At 35.9% G+C, this 27,043-nt stretch overlaps 1 long non-coding RNA gene across 1 annotated transcript in view; it reads right to left on the minus strand.

The window, feature by feature from the left end:
• Positions 1-27,043, minus strand: part of LOC105528450 — a 217,075-nt gene that overhangs the window by 102,803 nt on the left and 87,229 nt on the right. Inside the window, exon 2 of the long non-coding RNA XR_001004357.1 lies at positions 23,620-23,739. This is a non-coding gene — a long non-coding RNA (uncharacterized LOC105528450). The remainder of the gene's footprint in view (positions 1-23,619; positions 23,740-27,043) is intronic.

Here is a 27,043-nt window from a genome sequence, read left to right on the forward strand (position 1 = left end):
TAAGAATCATTCCTTTTTATGCAGAGTTTTTTAAAACTTGACATAATATTATTCAATAATTATTTTAATAATCTGTATATCTAATTTTTTCTTTTCCTTGAATACGCTTGCCAAAAGTTCATGCCTTTATTGTTTCTAAACAGATAGCTCTTTAATTTATTAAGCAATTCTACAACTTTTCCATTTTATAATTTATTAGTGCCATTGTCAAATCTTAATTGTTCTGAAATTTGAATGTATCTTTCAATAAATGCTGAAGAAATTTGTCAGTGGACATGTAAAGATGTGAACTGAGTCATAGTTGTAGTTGACACATACATGTGATAGTAGCTATGCATGGAAGATGTGTTCATTCAGTTGACACCTCAGATGATTTATTTGCATTGATAGCCTAACATGGGGTTAAATTTTAGCTTTAAAATAATTTCTTCAATTTCATTTTTTAAAATGACCTAAAATATCATACCATGTGGCTGCATTGAAATGAAATTTTTTGTTTATGCAGATGATTTTCCATCTCATACAAGGCAATACAATTAAAGACGGTCAAAGTTGACAGATTTCTCACATAGATAATAGAGCTTCCAAAGCTAGGAATGGGGGTATGACAAATTCTGGCTGACTTTCTGGAGATGCTAATTGTAATCCAGCTATATGTACTTCAATTAAGGAAAAAAATTATTAGTTCAACCCAGTAGAAAAAGCAACTAAACCTCTTTAAATATGCTTTCAAATTAAACTGTCAATTCTAAAGATGAATAGTAGTTATGGCCAGAAGAACAGGAATGAAGAACAGTGTGTCACGACGATGTAACACAAAATTGATGATTCCAAAAAGACATGCAGAAAGGTTTTCAGACTTTGAATGCGAAGAGACGGAAACTAAAAATTTGATTGCAATATTCAAAAAGAAGAAAGTAGTATGTAATTGCGTTGATAAGCATATAACACAGTATATTTATTTGCAGATGACATGGTGGTATATAGAAAGTTCTAAGGAATTTACCAAAAAAAAAAAAACCTACTAGAGATTGACTGCATTTCCATACATTCACGATTGGGAAATTGTATTTTATAAAAACAAGACACATAGTAAACATGCAAAATCAATTATATTTTTACATACTAGCAATTGGGAAAAATAAAACAATAAATTTATAGGATCAAAAACATATAATGTTAACAAAATAGGTGTAAGACTTCTCGCTACACAGTATACTGAAAAATATATCAAAGAGAAATGTTGAAATTGTTAAATATATGAAAAAATAAATCATGATCATGCTTTAGAAGACTCAATTTTAAGATGTCAGTTATCTCCAAATTGATACATAGGTTTAATGCACTTCCAATCAAAACCCCATAGGTTTTTTTCCCCAGGAAATTAATAAGGTGATTCTAAAATTTATATGGAATTACAATACACCTAGAATAGCCAAAAAAAAACTTGAAAAGGGAGAACCAAGACAGAAAAATTATAATAACTAATATCAAGACTCACTATAAAGCTACAGTAATCAACACTGTTTGTGGTGTTGGTATAAGAATAGGAAAAAAGATCAATTAAACAGGAAAGACAATTCATAAATAGATGTATATATGTGTGGTCAGTTGATTTTAAACAAAGGTGCCAAAGTAAATAACTGGGTAAAAGAAAACCTTTCCAACACGTGGTAAAAAAAATAAATAAATAACTAGATGACTGCAATGAACAAATTGAACTTCAATCCCTATCTCACACCAAATATAAAAATTATTATGAAATAGATAATACATCTAGAAGTGAAAAGCAAAATAAAGCTTCTAGAATAAAATATACAATATGTTTGCAACTTTGGCATGGGCAAATATACAGTACATAAAAAGCACTAACCATATAATATTACTCAGTTGAACTTTATCAAAACAAAAATTTCTGCTTATCAGAAGACACTATTAAATAAAAATGTAAGCTGTAGACTGGGAGAAAATATTTACAGCACACACACACGTATATATGTGTGTTACAAATATTGTGTCTTGTAAATATTTATAACACACATATATAAACATATAAATATATTATACATTAAAATATATAAATATATAAATATATATTTTATAAACATGTTATAATTATATATGTTATATTTTATAAATATTTATATATTATATAATATACATATTTATGTTATATATATTTACAACATGTATTTTTTATATATTATATATTTTAGAATATGTTTTATATATATTTATATGTGTGTGTTGTAAATATTGTTCATGTGTTATAATATTATAGACATATTCAGAATGTATTCTATTTCACATGTATTTTAATAGTATAGATATATCCAAAATGTATTATGTTTCATATATACTGTAGTATTGTAGATACAGACAGAATGTGTAAAGAACATTTATAAATCAGTAATAAAATAAATACAGGCATACCTTATTGTATTGTACTTTGTCTTATTACGTTTTGCAGATATTGCATTTTTTACAAATTGAAGATCTGTGGCAACCCTGCATGGAGCACATCTATCAGCACCATATTTCCAACAGCATGTGCTCATCTCTGTGTCACATTTTGAGAATTCTCACAGTATTTCAAATTTTTTCATTCTTATTATATTTATTATGATGATATGTGACCATTGATTTTTGGTTTTACTATTGTAATTGTTTTAGAGCACTATGAGCCACACCCATATAAGACAGTGAACTTAATCAGTAAAGGTTTTGTGTACTTTCACTGCTCCACCAACCAGTGCTCCACCAACCCCATCTTGTTCCCTTCTTGTTCCCCAAAACAGCAGTATTGAAATTAGGCCAAATAAAAACCCTACACTGGTCTCTAAGTGTTGAAGTAAAAGAAAGAGTCACAGATCTCTCACTTTAAATCAAAAACTAGAAATCATTAAACTTAATGAGTAAAGGATGCCAAAAGTCAAGACAGGCCAAAAGCTAGGCTTCTTGATCCAAACAGTTAGCCAAGTTGTGAAAGCAAAGGAAAAGTTACTGAAGTATATTAAAAGTGCTATTCCAGTGAACACTCAAATGATAGGAAAGCAAAACAGTCTTATTGCCAATATGGAGAAAGTGTTGGTGGTCTGGATAGAAGATTAAACCAGCCACAACATTAAGCCAAAGCCTAATCCAGGGCAAGGCCCTAATTCTCTTCAATTCTATGAAGGCTGAGAAAGGGAAAGTAGTGGCAGAAGAAAAGTTTGAAGCTATTAGAGATTTGTTCATGAGGTTTAAGGAAAGAAGCCATATCTATAATGCAGAAGTGCAAGGTGAAGCAGCAAGTGCTGATATTGAAGCTGCAGCAACTTATCTGGAAGATTCAGTCAAGATAATTGATGAAACGGGCTACACTAAACAACAGATTTTCATTGTAGACAAAACATCCTCCTATTGGAAGCAGATGACATCTAGGACTTCCATAGCTAGAGAAGAGAAGTCCATGCCTGGCTCCAAAGCCTCAAAGGACAGCCTGACTCTATTGTTAGGGGCCAGTGCAACTTTACAAGTCTTATTAATTAAGAAATACATTCTATAAGGCTATAGTGGCCATAGATAGTTATTCCTCTAGTGGAGCTGGGCAACATAAATTGAAAACTTTCTGGAAAGGATCACCAATTTAGGTGTCATTAAGAATATTTGTCATTCATGAGAGAAGGTCCAAATATTATTAAGAATATTTGTCATTCATGAGAGAAGGTCAAACATGCATAAGAATGTGGAAGAAGTTGATTCCAACCTTTATGGATGACCTGGAGGGCTTCAAAACTTCAGTGGAGGAAGTCACTGCAGATGTGGTGGAAGTAGCAAGACAATTAGAATTAGAAGTGGAGCCCAAAGATGTGACTGAATTGCAGCAATCTTATTATAAAACTAACAAATAAGGAGTTGCATCTTATGGATGAACATACAAAGTGGTTTCTTGAGATTAAAGCTACTCCTAATAAAGATACTGTGAACACTGTTGAAATGACAATAAAGGATTTAGAATGTTACATAAACTTAGTTGATAAAGCAGCAGCAGATTTTGGGAGGATTAACTTCAGTTTTGAAAGAAGTTTTACTGCGGGTAAAATACTATCAAATAGTACCACATCCTACAGAGAAATCTTGTAAAAGGAAGAGTCAATCAATGCAGCCAACTTTATTGTCTTATTTTAAGAAATTGTCGCAGCCACCTAGGCTTCAGCAGCCACCACCCTGATCAGTCAGCAACGATTAACATCAAGGCAAGATCCTCCATCAATAAAAAAATTATGACTCAGTGAAGGCTCAGATGATTGTTAGCATTTTTAACAATAAAGTATTTTTAATTAATGTATGTACATTTTTAGATATAATGCTTTGGCACATTTAATAGGCCACAGTATCAATGCAACTTTTACATGCATTGAAAAATCCAAAAAGAGTGTGCATCTCACTTTATTGTGGGATCTAGAACCAAACTCACAATGTCTCTGGCTTGCGCCTGTAAATAAAAATTGGAATTTAAAAGTATATGAATAGTCAATAAGCACATGGAAAGGTGTTCAACATCATTAGTCATCAAGAAAAATGTAAGTTATAACCATGATGGAATACCATATCACATTTACTAGGATTAATTTTTTTTAAGTAAATAGCAAATGTTTGCAAAGATGTGGTGCCGCTAAAATTCTCATTCACTCAGGGTGCAATTTAACAACAACTTTTGAAGACTTTGTCCATTCTTTATAAAGTTAAATATATACCACAGGTATATACATTGTCAAAGTATATACCTGTCAAAGTATATACCAAAGTTTATCAAATTATACTTAATATCTGAATATTGTATTGCATGTATAGCCTACCTCAATACAAAAATTTTTTCAAGTAATACTTAGCTAAATCTTTATAACTGAAAAGGCCTGAGTTTAGAAAATTTGGAAAAATTATTCTAACCAGTCTTCTATCTAAAGTTACATTTTTAATTTCTTGTTTGCCACAGGAATTATTTAGGAGAGTATCTTCTTTACATGTAATTGTGAATTATTAGTTTTAGTGTATAGTGGTCAAGAATGTAATTTGCATAATTTCTGCTCTTGATCTCTATAAATATTTTTCTTCCAAAGCTAATAAATTTCCATAAAGATCCAATTATCAGTTTAAAATAAGGAAGCCTGAAATATCCAAATGGAGATAATAGATATAGAAAATGGAAAGATATAAGAGTAGAAATGAAATTAGAAAATATTGGTTTTCATATTTTTAATGTAATCTGTCAACAATTAACTTTTCTTTATATTTCAAATAAATTTTCTACTACATATCTCAAAGGAATATTATTTGGTCTGCTTAAATATATTTTCATTTGGAACTGTACCCTTATTAAAATAAAATATTTTTAAGTTCCTTGTATTGCATTGCTTTAAGTATATTTCCTACAAACAGAACTTAGTTGAATTTCACAGGGTTTTAAAAAATAATCTGAGAATTCAGATCTTTTAATATGTAATTTATGTCCATTTTTTACAGCTAAGACTGGCATAGGAGATCTTTATTCTTTCCTCTTGTTTTCTGTTTTCAAACTTTCTTAGTGTTCCCTTTGTTTTGTAGCTTGTTTTTAGATGGACTAGTTCTTTTTTTAATTGTAGCTATTTATATTTTTATTTTCAAAGATTTCCTCTAGATAAAAGATTCTGTGACTGAAAAACACTTGACTAGCACATATTTGGACATATCCCTATTTTAATTGGTTTCAGACTAAGGCCAATCTTTTTCTAGCATAAGTTCTCCATTTCTTCAAGCAATTGTTTTCGAGGAGGGCATATATCTCTGAGTACGTGTGTATTTAAAATTTTTTTGTTATTTCACAAGTTACAGATGACTAGGCTGGGTATAAAAGCAGTAAGTTATAACTTTGGTTCTCAAAACTCTATACAATACTCCATTTTCTTCTAAATTTAAGCTTTCACAGTAAAAGCCAGAGAATAGCCAGATTTTTGTTATATTTTTAGGTAGTCTGTTTCTTCTGCTTAGATGCTTATGAAAATTTTTCTTATCATTATGAATTAAAATTGTTGCCAGGATACATCATTGTATGTGCCTTTGTTCATTGATTTGTCTGGAACACAATGATTTTTTTCAATCTGGGTCTTCTGCTCATGATTTTTTTCCTGTTATATCTTTAATTATTGCTTTTATTCATTTAAATATTTTTTCAGGAATGCCAATTATCCATATATTTACTCTTGGCTCTTTGATATTCATATTTTTTGTATTCTATGGAGAAAGCCAGACAGTTCCCTAAAGTCCTCCAGTTTATGGATCCTCCACTAAATCCTTTCAGAGAAAAAGTGTTCTCCCTCTGTGACTTCTAAATACTCTGTTCCCCTGTGGTAAAGTATTTTTCAAAGACTTCATGTGGCTTTCCCCCCTTCTTATGTAACTTGAACGATGTGAAATTTATTCTGATTCAGTGTTTATCAGGGCAGGAGCATTGAAGTACCTTTCGCTCTACTTTATTATCCGATGTGCACAGCATCTGGTCCAAGCCCCAGTGGTCTACATCAGTGGTCCCCAGACTTTTTGGCACCAGGGACCAGTTTTATGGACGACAGTTTTTGCATGGATGGGGCGGGGTATAGGGGTCAGTGGCAGGATGGCTTCAGGATGAAACTGTTCCACCTCAGATCATCAGGCTTTAGATTCTCATAAGAAGCATGCAACCTAGATCCCTTGCATGCACAGTTCACAATAGGGTTTGTGCTCCTATGAGAATCTAATGCTACCACTTATCTGGCAAGAGGCAGAGCTCAGGTGGTAATGCTCACTTGCCAGTTGCTCACCTCTTGCTGTGCGGCCCAATTCATAACAGGTCACAGATGGACACCGGTCCATGGCCCAGGGGGTTGAGGACCCCTGGTCTACATGACTTCATCTAATGTACCTCTCTACCACTGAGGTTCCATCAGGCTCCACAAACAGTCTGATTTGCAGTGTACATAAGAATCTACAATTCCAAGCATGCTGTTACCAGCGTTTATTGTTTTGTTGTGGTGGTGGTGGTGGTGTAGTAGTAGCAGTGTTTTGGTTGCCAACCCAACCTATAAGAGCTTTACCTGCAAGAAATTTTCTTCTGAAATGCAATAGGCTTCCACCTGCCTTCCCACTGGTGACCAAAACTGATGTACCACCCAAGTTGTTTCCTGGGCATTTTAATTTCTCTAGATGTAGAAGGATATCACAACATTCTCAGATTCACAAATCAATCCACATGGGTAAAAGCCCACCTGCCCACATTTTTATTGGAGCCAATCCTGAGTCTCTGAGTCTGATAATGGACAGACAACACAGAGGACTCCACATACCCTCCCTCCTCATTTCAAAGGGTTTCTATGTCATGTAAAGTTGTCTGTTATGCCATAGAAAGAGACCTGGGTAGGTTTGTCTCAATTTTTCCTTTTATAATTAGTATAGACTCTTCCCCAGTGTTGAAATTATGCTGGTCATTGCTTTTATTATTGTATTTCTATTATTATCTTTTTTCTTTATCTTCATAAGCATTTTATTAGGAAAACTGAGAAACACTTCACCAGGGGCTGCTAGGCAGGCTCCATTTTTAGTTGGAACTCCTATAGCTTCTTAATGAATAATTAAAACATGTCTGGGGAGGATATGCAACAACTAAATCAATGCTAGAGATTATTTGCTAAAGAAGTATAATCTGGCCACCTAAATGTGAAAAGAGAGAAAATATTTTTCAAGAGAGAAATAAAATGCCTAACAACTGACTAAGGTCCCTAATAGAAATGATGACAAAGGATGGTATTCCTAAAATAAAAGGCTTATGCAGAGAGCTCAAGTTGCTCTCCACCCAAGCAGAATTAAGAGTACCATTCTGCAGATTTGGGATTAATGTCACCAGATCGAGTCCTAGCTATAAAGCAGGCAATAACGTTTTGTAAAAAAGAACACCATGTGGCGGCCTTGCTAATCTTCTGGATGAGAATCAGTTGGAAGTTGGCAACACATATTAACATGCCTTGGACTAAAAGGAGTTCTTAACATGACACTGCAGTTTTTAGGGCTACTCAGAATTAATATGAGAGACATGGTCAAATATAGTGTGGAACATGGGTGACTATCAAATGGTTGAATACTAAGTACTTAAGTCAAATGAAATCTTCAAAATTTGGAATAGTTCAAATAAAAGCCCAGAGGTAACTGAAGATCACAGTTGATGTCTATTTGGATGGAGAATAGGGAAAATACTGCTAGAGGAGGGTCCATTTAAGGCTGAATTTGGCCATTATTTTTGAAAAGGATTTAGGTCTAAGTTCTTTGGTTCGAGAATGTAGAGAAATGGGTAGATAGCTCATTCTGGAAGCTGAAACTGCTTCTACCAAGAATAAAATGTTCTCCCATGAGAAATATGAGCTCTCCATGTTTAGAGCCCTAAATAAAGGAGGTCCAGTCACCTTTCTGAGGTCAATGTTAATATCCTCAGCCTTCCAAGAGAGTTTAACAACTCCAAGTTCTTCTCTAGCCAAATGAGCAAAAACTTAACAAGAAAGAGCTTGCCTTCAACATGGCTAAAACTACAGCCTGATTTAACCTATTTTCCCAAATAAGATGTATCATAAAGCAGGATAGGGATACTAAAAGGGGATGGGAACTAAGTGACTAAGACTGGGATAGGATCAAGAGGGTAAGACTGGGATAGGATCAAGAGGTGGGCAAAATGTTTTTAATAGCAAAACCTCAGTACTCTGGCAGCACATAACAGGGAAGCATCTTGTCTGAACTAGCCGGCTTTGCCCTTTCAATAGGAGGGGCTCTGCTAATCCTTGGATAAAATTATTTTAGAACTAAAAGAGAATTTAGAGATTATCTAGTCTAGCCCCCTTGCTTGAGGACACTTGGGCCCTGAGAGATTAAAAGGCTTGCTGGGCTCACGTGGTAAATTAGTTGCAGAAGTGAAATTACAACTCAAAATCTCCTGTTGCTCATTTTGATGTTCTTCTTGCTCCTTTTATGAAAATTCTAAGGGAGGCAGCATGACACAGCCAAAACAGAACTATTTCAACCTTAATTTTTGAGTTCTAGTCTTCTCCGTCCTAGTTTGAGTGATAGAATCTTAGAAGCCAGGACTTCATTTAGTTCCATCTGCTACCCTAAGCAAGAATCCCCAAAATAATAGTAGCAATGAACAACTGTGTGGGCAGCTAGGCTCTTGTAAACCCCTCTCAGGGATGGACCTCTCACTGCCTCAGAGAGAGCTGATATGACTCGGCAGCAGCTTTTCTTGATGACCTGAAATCTGCTTCCCTGAAATTTTTATTTTGACCTCCAAGAAGGCACCTTCTTCTCTTCCACGTGATAGTACTGCACATTTAATTCAACAAATATTCACGCAAAGCCTGTACTTGCTAGGTTGCATTCTGTATTTTGGAACTATAAACCTGACATTGCAGAATACATAATCTAGTCAGGAAGATGATCCTTAATTGCTATTAAATATGATAATACATGCATATAATTGCCAGGCACATGTAAATACTCAATAAATACTAGACATTATTCTCATTAACTATTATATAGCTATTTCATCATTTCGTGTCCAACCTAAATCTCCACTTTGCTTAAGCATGCAACATAGAATGTGACCTCTAGATCAGGGGTTGGCAAACTTTTTCTTTAAAGGGCCAGACGGTACATACTTTAGCTTTTGTAAGTCATATGGTTTCTGCCACAACTACTCAATCCTGTATTTCTAGCATGAAAGAAGCCATAGAGAATATGTAAAAGATGGCTGTGGCTATGTTCCAATAAAACTTTATTTATCAAAACAGGCAACTGGTTGCATTTGACCCACAGGCCATAGTGTGCCAACCTCTGCTTTAGATGCTTCACTGTCTCCACCACCCTCATTCAGTTTGACAATGGCTTTCTAAAGTGGAAAGATACACACCTTTAGGGTCTGCCCTAAAGATGGCAGGATCAGTATAAAATACAATAGTGTTATGAATACCATGAGTAGGATACTATAAGCCAATTTCTATAGCTCATGATGGTTATCTTTTAAAGTAACAAGAGTATTTACATTAATTTACTTTTAGTTTAAATGTGCATTCAATGATATGATCCCATTTTATTTTATTTGCTGCATCCCATTGTTGGCTTATATTAATTTTGAGGTCATCTAGAAATCCTGATTCCTGAGAGTAAAGATGAAGTATCTTATTAAATCAAAGTTAGCATTCTAAAAAATGAGAAACCTCCAACCCCCTTTCTTCAAATCAGCTTTCAAAATTCTGAAAGGCAGACTTAAATCTACTACCCGCACCAACCCCCTGCCATCCCCCTAACCAGGGCAAGAGATTAAAGGATTCCACCCTAGGAAAACAGGCTTTACAAAAAGATACTGGCATTTACAAATCCCCAGCTAAAAAGCTGAGCTCTTTTTGGGGTGGACAGTGAAGTTTATCCTACCAGTTGTCAAGCCCTGCCTGTAAATACACAGCTTTCAATTAGCTTTTTTAGTGCCTCATTTTTAAACATGATCAGATAGCCAGGGATCACCAGGCATTTCAGCAAAACCTCCAATTTTTTAATAGAGACCAATATAAACATGAAAAAAAGAAGCAGCAGCCCAAATAACTAGAAACAATATGAGGATTTTAAAAAAATCTTCCTATTACCAAAAAGCTATAACTAATATTTTCTGAGAAAAGTTTTTATACCTATTAGATTAATTAAACAATTAGTAGGATGCTATGGAGGAAAGTGATATTCAGATATTCAGAGAATATGAAAAACATTAGTATTTAAAAATATGACAATCAAAAAAGTAAATATAATACCGGGAAGATAAAGTTGGGAAAGTCATCCAGAAAATAGAATAAAAAGAAAAAGTGAGAGTATCAGTACAGAAGATCTAACATTTAGTTAATAATAGGAATTCCAAAATGAAAGAATAGAGAAAACAGAAGAGAGGACATTATCAAAGAAATAAAGCAGGGGAATTTTCTAGAACTGAAGGAAATTAGACTCTGGATTGAAATGGCCCGTAATTGCTCAGCACAACACACACAGCACCTTCAGCAGTCATAGCGCAAGTGGTTGGTTGAAGTATGGAGTTACCCATACAACCAATATTTATTGACTGGGGCCAGGCACTGGTGGTTCAACAACACATAGGAAAGACACAATCCCTGACTTTGAGAAAGCTAGAGGCTAATGGTGGGTCAACCTGCTTCATGTATCCCCCAGAGACTCTCTTCACTAAAAGACACAGTTTACCCCAGACTAAGAAGTGTTTGGCTCTTAGTAAATCATAAGCCTGATCCAGATGATTGTTCTGCACCATCATAACTGACAGCCTCACTCGTCATCCTGGGAGGCTGGCAGAAACCTAACTTTCCTCCTCAAGGAAACCTCTGAAACAGGTTATATGTAAATACTTATGCCTTCTTTCTGCAGTCCACCATGATAACCGACCTTCCCCCAGAGTTGGCATAATAGTAGAAATCACGTTGACCACAACAACAAACACGTGATGTATGGCCTTCTCGAATATCTTTTTTTACTGAGACGTAAAAAAGCAAACGAGGATAAATAAATATGTAAAATTCAGCTTAGCACTTTGCTGGCCTTTTTCATACATTATCTTTACAATTTTGTAAAGTACACATTCGTGACCATTTATATACAAAGTTCAAAAGGGTTTCAGTAACCTCCCCAGGGACTCACAGCTGGGTCACTAGATGGTGCAGCTGGAGTCACATCCAAGGCCTCCAATCCAAACCCCAAGTTCTTCCTTCCCTTGTACAGACTCAAATGTACAATCAGTGTTCCTCTTAAACTTCCCTCACAAAAAACTTGTGTAAATCCACATCTATCTTAAAATTACCACCTAAATTAATCACTAGTAATCATGCATCACAAATTAATCTCTGAATTGATGCAATAGAAAACTTGATATTACCAGGAAGCATATACGAGGTACCAACATCCTGATCTGAGGGAGACAACAAATTAACAGAAAACTCAAGGGGGTCAGACATGCACCATGGTTCTCATAGAGGACTCGTGGATTGTGAGTTCTCATAGCATCTCAAGTTTGGTCAATTATACAGCCTCCCTGGACTTACTGGTCTTTATCTATAAAATGAAAGCTCTAAACTTATTCAACTGAGAACGTGCTGGCTTCCCTTCCAACTATAACATTTCTTCCAAAACTGCAGGACTTTAACTACGTTTTATTAAGTAATCAGTACATATGAAAATTTGTTTAAACTCACCAGTAACCAAAAAGATAAATCAAGAAGTATGTCTGCCTATCAAATTAGCAAATATTTTTAACTTTTAACATGTATTTCATTTCCAAATAATGTTTACTGGGGAAGAATTAAAAATAAAGATGCAGAGAAGGAAAATCACCCCTATTCCTAACAGTCAAAAATAATTACCACTAATATTTTAATGCACATCTTTCCAAAACAACTTTATGTTTTTCTTTCAATTTCATAACCAATTTAGTCCCAAAAACATACTGTGAATATCTTTCCATTTCAATATAGAGCCATATCATCCTTTTATGTGGTTGTATCATAATTTATTTAACCAATTGCCTGGCATTAGATGTCGTTTGTTGCTATTTTTCTGTTATAAACAGTGCAGAGGTAAACATCTGTGTACATACAGCTTGCCTGATTATTTCTTCAGGCTGAATTCCTAGAAGTGAAATTGTTGGCCAGCCTATATTTAAGGCTTGTATTGACTTTTGCCAAACTGTCTCCAGAAGTACATCTCACTCTTTTACCAGCCTCATCTGGACCCGCTATTTCCCATAGCTTCCACTAATACTTGGTGTAATCATCTTAACTTTTGCCAAATTGATAGGTATATCTGTTTAACTTGGAGTTCTTTGTTTATAAATGAGTTAAAACCTTTCGTATATGCTTACCAAACACTTTTACTTTTTGTATGTGTGATTGTTTTATTCTTTACCCATTTTTTCTATTGGGATATTCATGGCACATAAAGAAGAGTAGAAGGAAAGTCTTGTGTAGTCTGAGAAAAAGAGGCCTCTGGTCAGACGTGATTATAAACTATAGACACTTAAAGAGCTGCTCTTGATATAGGAGCCCATGTAGGAAACAAAGTACGAACTGCCATTTATTATGTGTTAAAACACGAAAACTGGAATTTCTACAAACCAAATAGCCTGAGCCAGGTATCAAGATAGTCTGGATATCATTTGAAGACAGTCTCTCATCCATCTCTCTTGTAGGTATCTGGATAGACATGGAATTGTATCCACCCTACTCCAACTCACAGCAGGGGACAAGGGTCTGGGTTTATTTATACCCCATATCTTCCCAGCTAAGTCCAGAAAATGAAGGATGAGTGGAAGTGAATTCTAGTCTTAAACGTTTACCACATTCAAGGGATGTTAGCCACAGCAGAATTGTACTCATCATACTTCTTATTACAAATAGTACCACAGAACTCCCAGAGATATTGCAGGACAAATGAACCTTAGCCACAAATTTTTTGTCAGTGTTTTTTCAGAGGCCTTGGGCCCTGGTTTTAAGTAGAAGTATACCCCTTCAGGCTGTAATTCAATACTACTCCCCAAGTAGTAGCTGTCCTTTGATGAGTTCACTTAGCCCAGTAATATTTCAGCCATGTTCAAAGCTACATTTATAAGAACAGAATCTAATCTTTTAAATCTGTCCAATACCCTATAGCCCATCATAGCCATATTCAGCCAACAAGTTTCACAATCTCAGAGTTTCAAAGCCAATGAAAGTCTCAAGAGTAGATTGTTGACCATAAAGGAAGTAGGGGCACAAAACTAGACCAGGTCTCTTCACACTTTAGGAAACATTTCAGAAATTACCTAACATCAGCTGGGCATGGTGGCTCATGCCTATAGTCCCAGCGTCTCAGGAGGCTGAGGCAGGAGGATTGCTTGAGCTCAAGAGTTCAAGGCTGAAGTGGGCCATGATCGCACCCCTGCACTCCAGGCTGGGCGACAAAGAGAGAGCCCCATCTCTACAGAAAAGTTAATGAATAAATTGAAAGAAGAAATCATCCAGCAACTATGGGTGAGTGGTCAAGAAGCTTAGGACCGCTGTTTCATAGACAGAACATCACCCTAGTTGCCCATCATTGGTCATTCAAGTAGGAAAGGACATCTCACCTGCCTAGATTCTTCCTCATATATGGGCACAGACTGTGCCAAGGCCCCAGCAGGTCTGATAGACAGATGTGAGTAGTAGTCATGCTACCTTCATGCTAGTATCTGTACACAGGAATAAAGCTTGGACACACACCCATGCTAGCTTATTTAAGAAGAATCTGACAAAGCCCTCCAGTAGCTAGGCACCTAAGACACTATCATGCAAGTAATAGCAGCTAATAGTGATCCTCTCTCATCTTTCTACTCCAGTCTCCCCAGCCAGAAATAGCAAATCCATCCATGCCAAAATGAGGTACACTCATTGCAGCACTCCTAAAGCATAAAAAATTTTCCCATACAGGAAATTTCTTTGGCCTGCAGGTAAACATGACATTTCTCCACATTCTTATTTTAAAAAACACTAACACCTTTGACTACTTCATATTTTTAGATGCCATAAATAAAATCATAGCCAAAATTAAAATGCAAACAACCAACTAGAAAAAGTATTTACAGCAAATATGAAAGAGAAACAGTTCATATATTTGTTGTTTGAGAAACTAATTGGTTAGAAAAAAAGCACAAAGTCATAAAAGACAATGAATCAAAGAGAAAATACAACTATTATAAAATATACACACACAGAGAGGCCATCAAAAATTTTATTTCAAAGAATGTACATTTCTCTTATTATTTGGTTTCCTAACAAAATGTTTTTAATGATTTTTAAATTAGGCCTAGACCACTACCTCTTTTACCACCAGTCCTTCCCCAGCCCTAGGTGTGAGTTCACATGAGCCCCTCAGAGCCCATAGGTCCCAATGTGATAGACCAGGTATATCAGCTTCATTTCTTCTCTGAATGCCCCCTATCTCTTTCTCTGGTATTTTTTCATAAGGAACACAGGAAAGGGAAAACAAATCTGGAAATCAGGTACCTCATACCTGAAAATATATATTTGCTTTTTCATAAAGAAAAGCAATTCTAACTGTAGAGCATAAAGCAAATGTGTGAAATTGGGATGATGTGAACTGGTTTGCTAAGGATACAATTGAACTTGAATTATGAATTCACAAAATGTAAGCAATAATCACTGAAGAGTGTAGAAAATATACTACTGACCTAGCACCCTGGCTTTCACACTTTCACAGCTTTTCAGAACACAAGAATCATTCACTAAATACTGACAAGAATTCTTAGAATAGAACAGAGAGAAGAGACAGATTTGTCCCTGCCCTTTGATGGGTGTCTTAGCAGGTCAGTGGATTCTCTGACTAGTTGGTTTAATTAAACCCCAAGCAGCTGAGATCTGACCCCTAGAAATAAGGAAAGAACTCCACAGACCAGAATGTATCCTAAGAAGAAACTTCAACTCTAGATAGAATAATCAGGTTAGAAAGAAGTGTTCATTCTAGGCAGGAATCATAGAATTTTTGATAGGAGAAGACCTAACATCTAAAGTGCCTATGTAATGCATGAATGGATGAACATGCAGTTCTCCTGAGAGTACATCACCTTACAATTGTTGAATAGAACTTTCTTCCATGTCATATACTAACTTGAAATCTTCTTCCCTGTTTAACTTTAGACCTAGGTGGTGTTGCACACATCACTTGGAAATCTGTCCTGGTTGCTTCCATCTAATATTGGACCAGGTAATGTTGCTAATCTGAGTATGACAGTATAAAGAATGAATGGAATCCTGTGAGCGTCCTTTTAATGTGTCCCCGCCCATCCTTTCTTCCTCCCCTCTGGCTCAGAGGAAGAGGGTCTCCCCTCTATCAAAAGTTCCTCTTTCCATGTGCACTCTATCCCAGTGGTTCTCATACTTTAAGATGTATCAGAATTGCCTGGAGAGCTTAATAAAACACAAATTAGGAGTTACCATTCCAAAATTGCTGATTCACTAGGTCTTGGATGTGGCTCAAAAATTTGTGTTTCTAAGCTCCCAGGTGATGCTGATGCTGCTAGTCCAGGAGCCACACTCTAAGAACCACCACTCTATATTAGAGGTCAAAAACCTTCTATCGAGGGCCAGACAGTAAACAGTTCAGACTTTGAAGGCCATATATTCTCAGTTGCAACTACTCAACTCTGCCATTGTCGTGTGAAAACAGATAGACACAATACATACATGAGTAGATATTCACTGTGTTCCAATAAAACTTTAGTCACAAAAAATAGGCCACGGACCAGCATGTGGGCTGTCATTTACCAAACTCTGCACCAGACCCTTGCTGTTCAGAGTTCTACTCTCATCCCTTCCCTTTATGCCCAAGTTTCTTGAACAAGTCAATGCTCATTGTCTCCTCTTCTATACTTCTCATTCTTTCTGCAACCCCCATAATCTGGCTTGTGCACCTTCTATTCCACTGAAATTGCTCTCAGCAGTCACCAGTACTACCATATGAGAGTTTTCAGTCCTTTTCTTACCTACGCTTTTCTCTTGCAATGGCTATGTTGACCACTCTCATCTTTTTCAGTTTCCTCTGTTGGCTTATTTGACATGACTTTCTCATAGCTCCCAGCATACTTTTCTTTCTGCTGCTGTGGAGTTTTCCATTTCTCTGACCAGGACCAGCTTCACAGAAGTGAAACCAGTGCAGTGGCACAAGATCCAGTGCTCAGAAGGGCACCTGCCTGGCATTTAATGTTTTGTAGTCACTATCTTGAAATTCCTAATTTTATCTTTGAATTTCTGTTTTATAAGTGAAGTCCAATGGGACAATGAAAACATGTGCTGGGCTTGGAGCCTCAGCTCATGTTCCTCCTGTCTCCTACCATTTCCCAGAGGTGGGTTCTCAGTACTGGTATTCCCCCTTTGCATCCCTGGTCCTGCCTGGTCTTCCCCTCTCCCCTTCCACCTCATGAGTGCTGCCACCCTCTGCCCCTGTAAAGGGCCTGCGTAGTGTTCAAGGAGTTGAGTGCACATTTTATTTCTGCATAACACTGGCAACATTCTGGCACATGTGGCTGGTAATGAGATGGGGCTGCGTGTTGGCACATAAACCTCTTAGCTATCCTCATGCAGGTACTGAGCATGTTGTGACACAGAGGTTTAAAGATCCTTAGGGATCATCCATATGCCATAAGTTAGGGCAGCAGATCATGGATAGAGGAGATGCCCAGCTTGATTTCCTCAAACTTTACTGTTGGCCAGGGTATGGGCATGACAGAAGGGAAGAAGTAGCAGCCTTCAGGCCCAAGCAAACACGCAGGGCTCCCAGGTACTTATGAGGGTCTGCACTTGTCCCACAAGCATTTCTTTGGCCAGCCCCATTGTTGGAGGAATAGGAGGAGATCTTTCCTTTTTCCACCAACCTTCCTGAGTCTGGCTTGAATTTGTCTCTTCTGTATAGCTCGAGGCACCCTCCAGCGATGAGCCATGAAATATAAATATTCTGATATTTGCATTAAAACTTGGCATTGCTAAAGGAAGCCAGTCACAAAGACCACATATTGTATGATTCAATTTACATTACATGTCCAGAATAGACAAAACTACAGAGACAGAAAGTAGATTAATGGTTGCCTAGGACTGGGGAAGAGGATAATTGAGATTGCTAATGGGTGTAGGGGTGTTTTTTCTGAGATGATGAAAATGTTCTAAAATTATATTGTGGTGATGGTTGCACAACACTGTGAACATACTAAAAACCACTGAACCAAGCATTTTAAATGGATGAACTTATTGTATGTAAATTTATGTCAATAAAGCTGTTAAAAATTGGCATTGCACAATATAAAGATGAAGGATAAAATTCAGCTAATAATTTAAAGTTTCAGTTTTTCCTTATTTGGAATGATATTAAGTAGCAAGCAAAACCACCATGATGGCAAGAGAGAGATCATGGAAGAAATGAAAATACTTTGCAATTCACCTTTAACAGTGCTTTTTTTCCCTGCACTTTGAACAATGGTTTCATATTTTATTTATATTAGCTCTGCCTCTGATCTCTTAAATACTGGTATTTTCCATGGTTTTGCCTGAGCCTTTTTTTTTTTTCCCACAATTTCTCCAGGCAGACTTATCTAAGCTACAACATGTTCCCTCATGACTCCCAAATTTTATCTCCAGCCCAGACCACCTCACATACAAATATCCAAAGGTATATATCCAGTGAATAGCTCAAAAGATACTTCAAACTCAATGTATGTGAACTTGTACTCATAAGCTGCTCCTTCTCTACATTTTTCATTTTGTTGAAGGACATTACCATCCACTAAATTGCTAAAACCAGAAACACTGGAGTCCTCCTGTTATTTCTTCCTGCCTCCTTTCATCCAACTACTCTGTAAATCCTATAAATTCTAAAACGCAAGCGTCTTCCAATCTAGGCCTTCTTCTTTTTTATGTGAAATTATTATTATTTAAATAATTTCAACTTTTATTTTAGATTCAGGGTGCATATGTGCAGTTTGTTACCCTGGGGAGATTGCATGATGCTAAGGTTTGGGATATGTTTAATCCTGTTACCCAGGTACTGAGCATAGTACCCAATAGTTATTCAATACTCGCCCCTACCTCCCATATTGCCCGCTCTAAGTAGTCCCCAGTGTCTATCATGTCTACTTTTGCCAACTTTATGTCCATGGGTACCCATTGTTTATCTCTAACTTACAAGTGAGATTTTAAAAAGGCTTTATACATCTAAGGGACTTGGTTTTCTGTTTCTGTGTTAATTTGTTTAGGATAATGGCCTCTGCCTACATCCATGTTGCTACAAAGAACATGATTTCATTCTTTTTATGGCTGCATAGTATTCCATGGTGTATATGTACTATATTTTCTTTATCTAATCCATGATTGATGGGCACTTAGATTGATTCCATGTCTTTGCTATTATGAATAGTGCTATGATGAACATATGAATGCATGTGCCTTTTTGGTAGAACAATTTATTTTGTTTTGGATATATACCCAGTAATGGGATTGCTGGGTCAAATGGTAGTTCTGTGTTAAGTTCTTTGAGAAATCTCCAAACTGATTTTCATGGTAGTTGAACTAATTTACATTCCCTCCAACAGTATATAAGCATTTCCTTTTCTGTGCAACCTCACCAGCATCTGTTCTTATTTTTCGACTTTTTAATAATAGCCACTCTAACTGGTGTGAGATGGTATTGCGCTGTGGTTTCGATTAGCATTTCTCTGATGATTAGTGATGTTGAGCATGTTTTCATGTTCCTTGGTCACTTGTATGTCTTCTTTTGAAAAGTGTCTATTTATGTCTTTTGCCCATTTTTTAACTTCCTTGATTAGATGTATTCTAGTTGAGAGGGGTGGTGTTGGGGAGCTTTTTGTTTGGTTTTGGTTTTGTATAGGCCCTCTTCTTAATCTCCTCTGCCTCTGGCCTTGTTCATACCCCCATCAAATTTTACCTTGACTATTAAAATGGTTTTGTTATCAGTCTGTCTTTAACCTTAACCACCTGCAATTCATGGCTCACTTTTTCTAAAATGTAAATCTGACCACGTCACTTCCCAGCTCAAAACAATTAGATGTGTCACCATAGCCTACAAGATAAAACAGAAATGTCTCATCATGTTATACAAGTCCCTTAGATGTATAAAGCCTTTTTAAAATTTCATGATAGTATTTTGATAATAGAGAAACACTGAAAACAACATAAATGCACAATGAAAACATGGTCAAGTAACTTGTTTTATATCAATTTGACGAGTGGACTCTCTTAAAATGTTAAAATATTAATTGTAAAAATAAATGTCAGTTTATTTATGTGGTATTTTATTATATTATGTTATGCAGTCATTTAAAATCAGGTTGAAAAATAGTTTACAAAAACTTTTATTTCCATTTTTATGACGGGCTAAATGCCAAAAGTGACCATCTCTGTTAAGATAAAAAACAACTACCATCTCTGTTAAGATAAAAAACAACTAAAACTAAAATACTAAAACCGAAAGGTAAAAATGTTTATACATTTTAAATTAATGCTATGGCAAGAATATAAAAGATACTGAAGCCAAACTTTAGAAAAGACAGCACTGCAGCTGGCTGTCTCCATTAGAATACTTGCCAAATCAGCTCAATTTGAGTTTAAGTTTTCAAAATTTTCTGGAGATTGTCCCAGTGTGATAAATCAATGGGCAACTCCTCCCATAAAGTTGAGATCTCAAAGGGCTATGCCCCTGCAGTAAGAATTAACCAGAAACAAACTGACTCCACCTTCAAAGAACTGGTAGTGACAGCCAGCCTTTATGTGGGTTTATACCCACAATTTACATTATTTGATAAGTTTGTGTTTGTTTTTGAGACAGAGTCTCAGTCTGTAGCCCAGACTGGAGTGCAGTGGCATGATCTCAGCTCACTGCAACCTCCACCTCCTAGGTTCTCCTGCTTCAGCCTCCCAAGTAGCTGAGACTACAGGAGTGTGCCACCACGTCCCGCTAATTTTTGTATATTTAGTAGAGACAGGGTTTCACTATGTTGGCCAATCGGTCTTGAACTCCTGGCCTCAAGTGATTCACCTGTCTCAGCCTCCTGAAGTGCTGGGATTATAGGCATGAGCCACCATGCCCGGCCGACTCAGCAGTTGTTGTTGTTGTTTGTTTGTTTGTTTTTCAAAATGAAGTCTCACTCTGTCACCCAGGCTGGAGTGCAGCGGGACAATCTCGGCTCACCTGCAACCTCTGCCTCCCGGGTTCAAGCGATTCTCTTGCCTCAGCCTCCTGAGTAGCTGGGATTACAGGTGTGTGCCACTGCACCCAGCTAATTTTTTGTACTTTTTAATAGAGACGGGGTTTCACCATGTTGGCCAGGCTGGTCTTGAACCCCTGACCTCAGGTAATCCGCCCACTTCAGCCTCCCAAAGTGCTGGAATTACAGGCGTGAGCCACTGTGCCCGGCCGACTCAGCATTTTTTTTAAAGTTAAGAACCCAGAAATCAACCCACACATATATGGCAACTTGGTTTATGACACAGCTAGCATTGCAAATCAGTGGGGAAAGAATAAATATTTAACAAATTGTCCTTGGATAATTGGTTATCCTTATTGTTAGGGTTTGAATATTTGTCCCCTCCTAGACTCATGTTACAATTTAATTGCCATTGTAACAGTATTAAGAGATAGGACCTTTAATAGGTGATTAAGCCCTGACTGCTCTGCCCTCATGAATGGATTCATGGCATTATCATGGGAGTGGGTTCCTTATAAAAGGGCAAGCTCGGCTCCCTTTTGCCTCTCTCTCTCTCTCTCTCTCTCTCTCTCTCTCTCTCTTTCACCCTCACGCTCTCTTTGCCTTTTGGCCATGGGATGACAGAGCAAGAAAGTCTTTGCCAGATCCTTGACTTCCCATCCTCCAGAACTGTGAGCCAATAATTTTCTATTTATTATAAAATAGCCAATCTGTGGTATTTTGTTATAGCAGTGCAAAATGAACGAATATACTTATTGAAAAGAAAAAAAAGAGACAGAGAGGCTAGGCATGGTGGCTCATGCCTATAATCCCAGCACTTTGGGAGGCTGAGGCAGGAGGATTCCCTGAGCCCAGGAGTTCAAGACCAACCTGGGCAACATAGCAAGATCCCATCTCTCAAAAAAAAAAAAACCCAGAAAAATTAGCTGGGCATGGTGCCACATGCCTATAGTCCCTGCTACTTAGAAGGCTGAGGTGGGAGGGTGGCTTGAGCCCAGGAGTTCAAGGCTGCAGTGAGCTATAGATCATGAAAGAGTGAGACCCTGTCTTAAAAAAAGAGAGAGATAAAGAAAGAAAATGTACTTTTACATCACAGTGTACACAAAATCAATTCTATAAGGGTTAAAAACATAACAATGGAAGAGAGAACTATAACATTAAAGAAGACAGTGTAGAAGAACATCCTTAACACCTTGAGGAGAGAAATTTTTCTTAACAAGACTCAAAGGGCATAATTATTCAAAGAAAATTTTGATAAAGTTGACTATATCAAAATTAAAATTATCTATTTACTACTAGGCACTATAAAGGTAGTGGAAAACAGAATGGGAGAAGATATTTGAACCCATGTAACTCAGAAAATTGATATCCAGAATATATTTAAAAATCTCCCACAAACCAATAAGAAAAGAAAATCCAAGAGAACTATGAGCAAAGGATTTGAACAAGCACATCACAGAAAAGAACCCATATGAAAAGATGTTCTGCCTCATTACTAGTTGGAAAAATTTATATTAAAACCAAATAAGAAAGATTCTCAAACCCACCAGATTAGCAAAAAGTATATCTGATAATATCAAGTGAGCACTGGCAAGGATATGATGCAACCAGCATTCTTACACATTGCTAGTAGAAGTATAATTTGGTACAACCACTTTGGAAAACAATTTGGCATTACCTATATATTTGAAGAGATACACACCAATGACCCGACAGAATTACTCATACATTATAAAGAAACTCTTAGACATTTGTAACAGAAATTGTGTTATTAAAATATTCTTTACATTACTATTTACAGTAGGAAAAAAAACTGGAATTTGCCCAAATGTTTAGCATGGACAATAAGTTGTGGTGCATTCATATAATGAAATACTTGACAACCATGTAAATGAATACAATATAACACAATGACATAGAAAACACATAGGAGTTTAATATTGGGTGAAAAAACAATTTACAGATAAATGTGTTCATATTTTTTAGTCCATTTAAATATAGATTAAAATATCCACTAAATTGTATGCTGTTTAGAAATATAAACGAATATGGTAAAATTATAAAGAGAACTAATATACAATAAACACAAGATTTAGGAGGGTGATCACATGACCTCTGGAGGGGTAATGAAGAGGATGAGGTGTGAAAAAAGAACACAGAGGCCTCCAAAGATAATAGCAATGTTCTTTAACTTACATTGAATGATAGGCATATGGGTGTTGATTTACGGTGATTTCGTGTAACTTTTATAAATTTTTGTATATATATTCAACATTTAATACACAGTTTTTTAAAAAGAACATCTGCTGACACGTAAAAATACATGATATTCTGTTAAAATGATCATTATAAATAATACAGTGTAGTGGCATGGAAACATACTTTTGATATGTTATGTTATTTAAAAATTAGAAAAGAAAATTATGTATCAAAAATATGATTACAACAACACATAAATTATAGTTATAAATGGACATGAAGCAAGGGAAAATAAAGACATGATTTTTAGTTTTTCTTCTTTATTTCTGTCTCCATTAATGTGATCATAATTCTGTGCCAATAATAAAGCGATATATTTAAAACAGAAAATTGATGCTCTAAACAGGTCTCCTACTAAAGCTATTTACACTATGGGCCAAATAACCAAGGTACCACCATTCACCTGGCGGCAATTTATCTCCACTGCAAAGTAGCCAAGGGAAAAAAATCAATGCCCTTATTGCTGCATTTGTGAGCCTTGTTTTATATAACAAACAAAACATGCCTCATAAGCCTCCCTCATCCATGTTACCTTTAACCATCATCCTTGCAGCCATAGAAACACAGCACCTAGACAGCTGAGAAAGGCCACAAAATCTTCTTGAAGGCCAACTCTGCAATCCAATTACCTCATTTTGTAAGAGGCATTGATAGTAGTTCTACAAAAGAGAAAGATTATGATCAATTTATTCTTTGTTACTAGCAGACAAAGAGAGAAAATATAACTTAAGGAAGCTGTATCAGGTTCTATCTGATTTGCAACCAAAACTGTTCTTACTATTCTGCATTTAAGTGTCATGGATAATTCAAAGTCATTAGAGACACAAAATCTCAATCACATTAAGAAATAATCTAAATGTTTTTAAAAGTGATGCAAAAATTAGTGAGGAGTATTATTACTTCCAGTTGTACCTGCCCAAATATTTAAGTTTGCAAAAGAATAGAAAATGAAGTGCAAATTATTGATGGTGTTGAAATGACTTTAAATCACAACTGAAGTGCTCATACCATCAAACTTGGAAGAAAAAAAAATCAATACTGCTATATTGAAGTTAAGAATAAATTAGAGGCATGTAAAAGTCTGGAATAACAATATGCTATAAAAATTACTGATATAAAAATATGCCATTTAACAAATTTGATACTACAGAGGCATAAAATTCTACATAGAGTCTGGAAGCAACCATGTGAACATAAGGAGGTAGCTGGGGTAATGCCAACATGGTTAATTCAGAAAGAAACTCAAATTTATAACTGGTTAGGTTTAATTTCTGTTTTGAAGATAAATTACATGCCAGAAATCTATATGCTTCCATTTTTTCTACTGATATTTAAAGGTAAAAACTGGACAATATAAAAAAATATATTTTCAGTAAATATTTTCCCTCTTTTCTCCCTCAAATCTCATGAATACCTCAGTTCACACACATATGCACACACACACATTTAGATGCATACCTCCTAAGTTAGATTTTCAGTAATGAACAATTCCAGGTTACCAACTATAATGTAACATATAGGTAGAATATATTGTAATTGTTTAAAAACTAGTTGCAAAATTTTGGTGTTTAAAAGAATGTTCAAAGATTTTTAAAGAAATTTATTTATGAAAAGTTGGAAAAGAAGCCTAAGTTGATTGACAGTTTGGAGTTTGTGTTTCCACCATCTGATCATAGCCAAAATGCAAATGCGATTAAGTTCTGAAAGACAGGAATTGCAAAGTGTCTGCAGCTTATTAGAATCTTCCCTGTAGGTACCATTCAGCAAGGGCATCAATCAAAGGTGACCCCCCGGCTTATTGTGTTAGGAGCCTCTTAGATTAGGGAAGGAGAACTATCTGGTTCATTGGTGGAATTATTATTGAAAGATCAGATTCTGAATTCATGCCCGGGATCAATAGGAAAAAGAACTGAGGTGGTTTATCTCACGGCATGGCATACAAGGAGAAAATGGTGGCAGAGGTGCCATATCTTTGTCCCAAGCAAATTCTGCAATTACCTGCATCATTAGGAGATGAAACACATTCACACACATATACACATACCTTTACAAGTACATTTCTTCATGTACATAAAAGTTACATAAATGCAAAACCCAATGTGTATAATCATTCAACAAAGACATTCAGCAGCTCATTTAGAAAATCAATTTTTATGCATCCATTTGACAAACTGAGTCATAATTATATGTACCACACATTGTTCTAGGCACCTAAAGATACAAAATAAGAAGAATTGGTCATGCTCCAATCTTATTCACAATCTAAACTAAAAGATATAAAAATCATCTAGTGGAGGAATGTACAAAGTATTATGAAGGCATAGAGAAAAAATAACTAACTCTTCCTAAAGGAACTCATAGAGTTTTCTCAGAAGAAGTGACATTTGCTTTTGATCTTGAAAGATAGATAAGCATTTGTCAGGTGAGAAGATTGGTAAATGCATTCCATTCATCAATTAATCAACAAACAGGGTCTTTTAGATTTTGCCAGGATCTGTACATGTTACTTAGAATAGAAATACATGCCAAATTGCACATTCCAGGAGATGTAGTCTAGCAGTTTAGAGGCAGGTGAGTAAGATCCCATAAAGAAACAGATTGGAGGGAATGGTAATGGATATTGCAATTCAAAGGAATACTACAGGAAGTTATCTTACGAGATGAATAATATCTTTCTAAATCACTCTCTTGGGAGTTCTATTTCCACATGAGATGTAAAAAACTGGAAAAATATCTGTTCAACATTCACAACAATAAAGCCGGATAGAGTACAAATCAGAGCTTTTCTTGAACTATTAGAGAGTTGCAATCATAGGACAAGTAACCTGAATTCTAAGGAAAGATGGGCCCTCCAAGGAAAGCCAGGACATGACTTCTGGTTTACCTGAGCCAAAGCACCAGAGGAAGAGACACTGGGTGGAATACAAGTGGGTAAGAATTCAGCAAAAACATTTAACTAATTGCAAAAGGTCAAATGTGAACTAGCTTTTACCTCTCTCAACTCATGGCAACCACACTGCAACCATTTGAAATAATAGGTTTGAATCGAAAGGCAGCAGCTTATTTCAGTTCAGGAGTGACTGGTTTTTCCAACCCCATCAGCCCCTGCATTTCTAGACTCTCTCTATTCCTCTGTTTTTCCTCCCAAACCAGCTAATTCTTGCTGGATTTCAGCTTACTCTTGGAAGATGTTGCTTAAAACAGTGAGTAAAAGCCAAAACACACTAGCACTCTGGCTCTTTGTAACCACTTCCCCTCAAGTACTCACATAAGGATCAAATAAGTGATCTTGTGTTCATTGAACACAAGAAAAAGTCTTCAAGTGGTTAAAAAAAAAATGCTTATTGTGGGACTATACTAATTCATTAACTTCTATATATCTAAGAATCCCAATCTATTCCTATTTCAAAATCACTACTAACAGAAAACAAAACAGGACTAGAAACAAAATAGAGAGTACAGAAATACAACCATATATATATATACACACATACAGTCAAGTGACTCTTGACAAAGCCACCAAAGCAATTCAATGGCAAAAGAAAAATATCTTCAATGACTGGGTTGGAATAACTGGATATCCATAACAAAAACAGAAACAAAAAACGAGTGAGAAAGAACCTTGACCCCTACCTCACACCACATCCAAAAAAACCCATATGAGATGGGTTCTAGAGTTAAATGCAAATATAAAATAATACAGTTACAAAGGAAAAAATAGTGGAAGAAAATGTTTGCAACCTTGCAATGGGCAAACATTTTTCAAGAACATACAAAGCATAAACCATAAAAGAAAAACACTGATAAACTGTACTACCTCAAACTGTAAAACATTTGCTCATCAAGACCCATCAAGAAAATAAATCACAAATCACATGTTGAGAAAAAAAATTCATTAGATAGATAGATCTATATATAGTGAATATTTTATATATAAAAATATAAAATATACATAAATTATAT

This window comes from Mandrillus leucophaeus, unplaced genomic scaffold (assembly GCF_000951045.1).
Source record: "Mandrillus leucophaeus isolate KB7577 unplaced genomic scaffold, Mleu.le_1.0 Scaffold1181, whole genome shotgun sequence".
NCBI lineage: Eukaryota > Metazoa > Chordata > Mammalia > Primates > Cercopithecidae > Mandrillus > Mandrillus leucophaeus.